The 8,849-nt window shown below is 42.4% G+C and overlaps 1 long non-coding RNA gene across 1 annotated transcript; it reads right to left on the reverse strand.

Annotated features, from left to right (window-relative positions):
* Positions 1–3,019: 3,019 nt before the first annotated feature.
* LOC136707818 (uncharacterized) lies at positions 3,020–6,953 on the reverse strand. The gene is made up of 5 exons (XR_010804252.1): positions 4,557–6,953; positions 4,258–4,326; positions 4,049–4,085; positions 3,679–3,832; positions 3,020–3,135 (listed from the first exon to the last, which is right to left on the reverse strand). It is a non-coding gene; the product is annotated as an uncharacterized lncRNA (long non-coding RNA).
* Positions 6,954–8,849: the final 1,896 nt, after the last annotated feature.

Genomic DNA, 8,849 nt, shown 5'->3' on the forward strand with positions numbered 1-8,849 from the left:
CTTGGAGGTACTGATCCTCATCCCTACCGCTTCACATTCGGCTGCAAACTGGTCCAGCAAGAGCTGGAGGTCCCGGCTCGATGAAGCCAACAAGACCACATCATCTGCAAAAAGCAGACATGGGATCCTGAGACCACCAAACCGGACACCCTCCGCCACTTGGCTACGCCGAGAAATTCTGTCCATAAAAATTGTGAACAGAACCGGTGACAACGGGCAGCCCTGACGGAGTCCAACTCCGACTGGAAACCAGTCGGACTTACTGCCAGCCATACGAACCAGACTCCTGCTCTGTTTGTACAGGGACTGGATAGCTCGTAACAAAGAGCCCAGTACCCCATACTCCCTGAGCACCCCCCACAGAATACCCCGAGGGACACGGTCGAATGCCTTCTCCAGATCCACAAAACACATGTAGACTGGTTGAGCAACTCCCATGCACCCTCCAGGATCCTAGCGAGGGTAATAGAGCTGGTCCTGTGTTCCACGACCGGGGCGGAATCCGCATTGTTCCTCCTGGATCCGAGGTTCAACTATCGGTCGGACTCTCTTCTCCAGTACCCCCGCATAGACCTTACCGGGGAGGCTGAGGAGTGTGATCCCCCTATAGTTGGAACACACCCTCCGATACCCCTTTTTAAAAAGGGGAACCACCACCCCAGTCTGCCAGTCCAGAGGCACTGCCCCCGATGTCCACGCGATGCTGCAAAGACGTGTCAACCAGGACAGCCCCACAACATCCAGAGCCTTGAGGAACCCGGGGTGAACCTCATCCACCCCCGGGGCCCTACCGCCCCTACCACCTTGGCCACTTCAGCCCCAGTGATAGACGAGCCCCCCTCCCGGGGTCCCCAAGCTCTGCTTCCTCTGCGGAAGACGTGCTGGTGGGATTGAGAAGATCCTCGAAGTATTCCTTCCACCGTCTGGTGACGTCCCCAGTCGAGGTCAACAGTTCCCCACCCCCACTATATACAGTGTTGGTGGAAAACTGCTTTGCCCTCCTGAGTCGCCTGACAGTTTGCCAGAAACTTCTCGGAGCCGACCGAAAGTCGTTTTCCATGTTCTCACCGAACTCCTCCCACACCCGAGTTTTTGCCTTAGCGACCGCCGAGGCTGCGAGCCGCTTGGCTCCTCGGTACCTGTCGGCTGCCTCCGGAGTCCCCTGAGCCAACCATGCTCGATAGGACTCTTTCTTCAGCTTGACAGCCCCCCTCACCCGGGGTGTCCACCACCGAGTGCGGGGATTGCCACCCCGACAGGCACCAATTTTTTTGGTGATTTTCTGATTTTTATACAAAATCTCATAAAAAACATTGTTCAGAACATTAAACAGTGGAATTTTTTCCGTTATTTGGTAAGTTAAGGCTTTATGTTGTTTCAGCAATAACGCCATACACCAATAGGTGGCAGTAAAGCATCATGATTCACGAAATACACAAACTTAACGTGTTAGCACGTTCTTAACACGTAAATACCTTAGCGTGTTAACACGAAATTATACGCTACGTGTTAACACGGAGAATCCATCACGTTCAGAGACCAACGGCGTTCCATAGAGTTGGACATCCAACTCCTCCCACATCCAACTCCGCCCATATCCAGCCACGCCTTCTAATACTGACATGTTCAAGAAGCACTGTGGCACTTGAACGTAGACATGTTTAGGGACACTGAGTAGCACATTAAATACGCATATAACTTATTTATATAATGCATATTTATTCATTATTATTTCAGGTGCTTTTTTGTTTTTCCGCTGAGGTTATCTGTTAAAAAGATTACCTGATTCATACCTGATTTGATTTAACTTTTGTCATTGTTGTCAATGCTTGGCAGACTATTATTATGAATGATAGGGTGAACGGAGGATATCGTTCAGGATTCATTAAAATATTGTTCTCCATTCAGTTAATATCTTGTCCCAAAAATCGTTAATTTTGTTATTCTTACTGGTTATTCTCAGCCACAACGAGTGGTAATGTTATGCCAACTATGACATGATGGATTGTTATGTAGTGTATGTAGTGCACAGCTGACTGCAAAACAATAATAAAATCCAGTGCTATTAAGTGTACAGTGCCTTGAAAAATTAAGCATCCCTGCCTGGTCATGAACATCTAATTTTAAGAACATACAGATTTCCATAGATAATGCCATTTTGTCTGCATACAATTTATTAGAAGCTTATACAATTTTCATATGTATTTAAACGTCTGTGTTTTGAGGTTCAGACAAATAAGTATTCACAAATATTAGAGGTACCACTTATTTCATAATGACTAATAATTACTACCTGTGAGTGGTTAGAGATATTCATTCATTCATTATCTGTAACCGCTTATCCAATTCAGGGTCGCGGTGGGTCCAGAGCCTACCTGGAATCATTGGGTGCAAGGCGGGAATACACCCTGGAGGGGGCGCCAGTCCTTCACTGGGCAACACACACACACACACGGATACTTTTGAGTCGCCAATCCGCCTACCAACATGTGTTTTTGGACTGTGGGAGGAAACCGGAGCACACGGAGGAAACCCACGCGGACACGGGGAGAACACACCAACTCCTCACAGACAGTCACCCGGAGCGGGAATCGAACCCACAACCTCCAGGTTCCTGGGGCTGTGTGACTGCGACACTACCTGCTGTGCCACCATGCCGCCTGGTTTGAGATATCTAAGGGTAATTAGGCAGGTCGTGAAATAAAAGTAAAGACTAAAGAGATAATGATGCTAATGACAATATTCCAAATGTCCAAGTGAAGAAAATGCTGCAATAAAATATATAATACATGTTCAGATGTCCAGTTGTGCAGGATTGGTTTCAATAAGAAGAAAGAGAAACACATTACACAACTCAGCACTCCATTCACAACAGTTGTTTGAAATATAGTCAAATTGAATATCTTTATTGGCATGTAGAACTCTAAAATGTGGTTAAGTCATGGGTGTGCAGTCTGTATTAAAGACAAGGAAAAACTGGCACAGTAGTTTTATTTTTTTTATTTTCAAGCCTTTGGCTCACTCACACACCCAAATCTTCATAAACTTGTTGGCAGAATGGGCTGCAGAACCCAGGATGCATGTCCTCACTGTAATACCCCACAAGTTTCCCATGTCTCCCATGCCCAAAGCAGCCTGTGGACAACAAATAATAAACAGAAGCATACTTTTAATATGTTCTCTTATTTTACTTCATTATCTTGTCTGTCTTTTGATGTTCTTTGTACTCTGTATCGTAATGCATGCACAATGCATTGAGTCCTTGAAAAATGCTGTATAATTAAAATGTATTTATTATATTATTATTATTATTATTATTATTATTATTATTATCAAACCAGCAACACCGCTTTTGACTGCAAAATTCCAACAAAATCTTCTGATCATAAAACATTTGTCAATTTTTTGCAACCACTGGCCAAAGAAACAATTCTCAAAATTCATACGCAGTACACCTGGTAAGCAGTCTTTATATGTCTCTCTACAGTACAGGCAGCACTCCAGTCGATACATTGTGCGAAACTGTTGTTTGTATTCTGTGCTGTAGAGTTTCCAAGTCACAACAGCTGCATGTGTCGAATTTGAGAATTAATAAACAGATTACCACCTATTCTTATAAGGAATACAAACATCTTAAAATAAAGTTTACTGAAATACAATAATGCACTTTATACTTACTGTCAAGCCACTGAAAATGTGCTTGGGCCCAGAATGACTATCTTCCAACAGTGTCCTGGAAGAGGCGACACACCAGTGAGAGCTTTAAAAAAGCTTGGTCACCCTCTTCCAGGACAATCTCTAATAGAATCTGCTCCAGGACCGTAAGGGGCATCTGTTAAAGACATTATAGAAGAGTGCAGATATTGTTTTACAGTTTATTTAAATTTAGTGAAACAAAAAAGCTAAATATAAATTTACCACAGAAGCTACATTCCAATTAATGTTTTTAAAACAAACCACAGTTTTCTCATTTGTGAAGTCTATTGCACATTAAGCAAAATGAAAGTTGAAATGCCCAGTTCAGCTTCAAGAACAGACACATAAATACCTGGTCAATGGAGATGGTAAATATTCTATCTCCTTTACTGTTAACAGAAAAAAATAATTTGAAATCCAGACTGAAATTAATATAAATACTATTTAACAATGGACCATGTCATCTAATTTGAGCTTATCAGATGCTATAAATAACTGCTTTTAAGTCAGACTAGTTACACACTGACATGTGCTCTTATAAATTCAAATAAACCATCATACCTTGAAAGCTCCTCAGTCTTTCCCTTCTTGTGCATACTGGCCTTTCCTTGTACATTAGAGCTCATTATTCTAAAATACAGTTGGAATTTAAATTATGTAAGCTAATTGAAAATTAGGTTAGCTACATTTACAAACATTACGTTGTTTGCAATATCAAACAAAAACAATTTAAATAACTCTATACAATGACTTTAACAAGTGGTCTCTCCCAAATGCAAAACATCACAGTACAATGTGTCTGAAGAGAAAGCTGCATGTATGTGTAAATATTTTTGTTTGAGTAACAGATGTGCATATACCTTGCAGTTGATATGCTCCCTAAAAGCAACCAGCACAACCACCTACGAAGCTGTGGGATGTCACTCTAACAGACAAATGACAAAGTTTAGAATGCAGTTTAAAGCCTTACTGGAAACGTATCCTCAAAAAAGTCATAATTTGAAGTAATCACCTGACTGAAGTCAAAAGGCCAACCAAGGGCCATGTATAGTGCATACTGAAACATACCATAGATACAGCTGAGAACATTAAACATTGAAGGGTTAAAAGTGGCCTGAACGTGGGCTGGATGCTGAAAAAAATAAAACACTAAAACATAAAAGGAGATTACAATTTATCTGTGATATGCATGTTCATAGTAACTACATTTGTAAGCTTTTCTTTAAGTCAAAAGTCTTGTTACTTACACGGCGGCAATATTATAAGCAAGTTTTTTCTGTGTGTAATTAAGTAATGGGCGGCACGGTGGCGCAGCAGGTAGTTTCGCAGTCACACAGCTCCAGGGGCCTAGAGGTTGTGGGTTTCCTCCCACAGTCCAAAAAACACACGTTGGTAGGTGGACTGGCGACTCAAAAGTGTCCGTAGGTGTGAGTGTATGTGTGTGTGTGTCTGTGTTGCCCTGTGAAGGACTGGCGCCCCCTCCAGGGTGTATTCCCACCTTGCGCCCAATGATTCCAGGTAGGCTCTGGACCCATTACAGATAATGCATGAATGAATGAATAATTAAGTAACTCTGTTACTTATTTGGCTAAATCAACGACATACAACACGCGTGCCGTAGTTGAATATTCGTGTATTTATCTACGACCCTACTAGTACATGCTGAAATAATGTATTTATAACGTGTTCGTGTATCTAGCAAAAACACTGACAACAAACTAAATGTTTTTTACTCACTGACATAACGTGCGCTGTTACTTTTTCCGTAAAAAAATTCTGTTTGAGATTTGTTTGGGCGTGAGCGTGAGCTGTGTTCGAATTCGCGAGGGTAGGGAACGATTTCGGACACTACCTTAAAATAGTGTACTATATAGTGACTAGAGCACCATTTGGGACACAGAAAAGTCACTGGGCACGGGCGTGGCTTCTGACGTGGAGAGATGGCGGGGTTGGATGTGGGTGGGGTTGGATGTCCAACTCCGCCTTCCTACAGGCTGCAGCGAGAGGCTTCTCGTCGTGAATGGGGCACGCTGCGTCTGGCCCAATTCTGGCTGCCGTCTCGGTGTGAATGCGGCACCCTGTATCTGGCCCAGTTCCGCTGCAATATTTCTCTCTGTGGAACACAGACACAGAGCATATGGCTGAACATATAAACAGTGAACATTCCTTAATACTGTGCCTTATGAGGCCTTATGATTAAATATACCTCAGCCGGACTAGGGCCGAGTCATTAAAGCCACGCCTCAGTCACAACACTCGGCTGAGTCTGGGCCGAGAGTTTCCCAGACTCTGGCCAGAACTATCGGCCCACTCTATGGCCGTACATCACGGCAGAGACAATGCCAACTCCGTATGCCGGCATCGGGCCAAGTGTTTTTGTTCCGGCGTGCGTGATTCAGCCTGAGTGTGGGCCGATACAATTTTGCTAGCTGGGGTCGCTGGGGTTGTGGATTTGAGCCTGCTCTGTGTGACCATCTGTGAGGAGTTTTGTGTGTTGTCTGCGTGAGATTCATCTGGGTGCTCCGATTTCTTCCCACGGTCCAAAAACACACATTGGTAGATGGATTGGCTACTCAAACGTTTCCATAGGTGTGAGTGAATGTGTAAGTGTGTGTTGCCCTGCGAAGGACTGGCACCTTATCATAGGAGGGTTGACATATATGCAAGTGACAGATGCAGTTCGCACAGATACATACACATACAGTGATAAGTGTTGGCAATTGCAATTTTTGCTTGTAAAAATAATGGAAACCTGGACTCATCTGACCACAGCACAAGTTTGAATCCATTAGTCTGACAAGTTTATCACTCTGGCTGCGTGTCAGAACCCCAATCAAAAGGATACTCCTGTTGTTTTTAGCAGATTATTATGTAACATCACTCAGTAATTGTGCATTGATCAGCAATACTATAACCACCTCTTTGTTTCTACATCCACTGTCCATTCTAAATCAAATCAAATCAAATTTATTTGTATAGCGCCTTTTACAACTGATGTTGTCACAAAGCAGCTTCACAGTTTCAAAACAGAACATTTAAATCAAAGCCCAATGCAAGCAAGCCGAAGGCGACAGTGGCAAGGAAAAACTCCCTCGAGGCTGGAGGAAGAAGCCTTGGGAGGAACCAAGACTCACAAAGGGGACCCATCCTCCTCTGATCAAACTATAGATTGAATTTTAAATGATCATCAATTAAGTGTAGTGGAGTATGGACCAAATACCAGACAACCAGATCGAAATAAAAAATTGAAAAGTTTTGAATTAAAACTTTTCCATTTTTTTTGAAGAAGACTTTTCGTCTGCGACATAACAGCCCCCCACACACACACCCAATCTAAAACATCAAAGACTGGAGAAGAACACTTTCAAGTGACACATGGCCCCAACACCCCCTTCTCTCTTTTAACTAACAGGAACAAAGAAGAGGGCTTTTACGGCCCGTTTTTATGACAATGGCACCTAAATGTCTCTCCTTATCTCGAGCCCACTAAACAGGGCCAGCAAATGTTTAAACCAAAAGTGACCTCGGTTGAACCCCCGCGAATCACCCATCAACAACGTGGACCAACAGCGACCCCAAATGGACACTGGTGAAACCACGCCTCGCTCGGGGTCGTCTAAACAATAACGAAAATAGTCAAACTCTGATTATTTGCGTATAAACAAATGTATTAATGTCACTTTCTGTACCCTCAGATGAATGCCTGAAATGAATGAAAACGGATTAGTAATTCTTTTCCAGCGTATCATCATAAAATGGGACGTAAAGATGAAACCTTATGTAAACGTTTGATATTAATAGTCCAGTGTACTCATTGTTATATGTTGATAACAGGTATAAGAATTTCGATACGCGAAATTCATATTCTTTCTGTGTGAATCAATGATTCAAAACCCCTTCTACTCTCTCCCCCTCGTGAGAGTCACGTGAGGCTGAATTTGTGCCCAATCAGGAAAAGGACACCTCCCGTTAGGGCGTGACCACGCTAGCTTTGAAAACACAGAGCAGCTCAAAAGAGAAGAGTTGAGTCAGCAGTTAAGAAGAAGAAGATCACGAGAGTTCGAAGAAACAGAAGAGACTAGATCAGAACGACAACTCGACACAGAAGTAACAGAACTGAACGAAGACGACAGCAACCGCGAGAAAATCGAGAAACCTTGAAACAACAAAGAGACGCTTTCTTCCTTTTTAATAACGTGTCGAGTGTTTGAATATCTTCTTTTTTTTTAATCTTGTTTATGTTTTATTACCCATCGAAGTGTGATCTCATGAGTGATCAAAGCAGGTGAAACTTATTTGTGGCCAGAATAAGATATCAACCTTTTGATTAGTCGATAGCAGATATATTAACGTTATAAGCTGATTCCTGAAGACATTACTCCTGGAAAACTGAACAACGAGACGAGCTAATACTCGGAGAAAGCCGCTCCACTCCGGTGGAAACCAGCCACGCCTGTGAAACTCTAAAAGAAGGGAAACCTCGATCGACGCAGCTCTGACTGGAAGCCGAGAGCTTCCAACTCAACCGGAAAGAGATCTCCTCCATAAGTGGGCCTGTCTCTCACCACGTGGAAACGACGAGAAACTCCCCAGAACACGGAGATTAAACAGCAGGACGCGACGGCTCGGTGAAACGGCGAACGAGTAAGCTAGCGTATTTAACACCTTTTCCAGGAGCTAATGTCTAAGTAATACCTCTTTATAATTTATCATTAATTAACCTTAGTTAGAAACAATTTATTCACAAGACAGTAGCGCCTAGCCCACCTTAAGGTCAAAATCGGGTTTCCCTGCGGTGATACCGTGAGATTATAAGGCTAAGCTATGTTAATTAAATATCCTCTCTTTATTAATAAAACTCTCATTATTTGAAATCACAGTGTTTGCAATTTGTTCATTATTTTCCGGAAAATCCTGACGTACTCATTTAGCATGATTATTATTCATTCTCAAACTAATTATTAATGTTTTAATTGCCTAAGCCAATTATACATTTTAATTAATATCGTTAAGTCAAATATCAGAGATTGGAGGAGTTTGAATAAGGTCAAGGCTATAAAACAAATTATAAAAATATATATATATGTTACACTACAGAAGTGTCATTATGCTATATAATAATAATAATAATAAGGTGAGCAGCTGGTCTGGTC

The sequence above is a fragment of the Hoplias malabaricus genome, chromosome 9, assembly GCF_029633855.1.
Source record: "Hoplias malabaricus isolate fHopMal1 chromosome 9, fHopMal1.hap1, whole genome shotgun sequence".
NCBI classification, from domain to species: domain Eukaryota; kingdom Metazoa; phylum Chordata; class Actinopteri; order Characiformes; family Erythrinidae; genus Hoplias; species Hoplias malabaricus.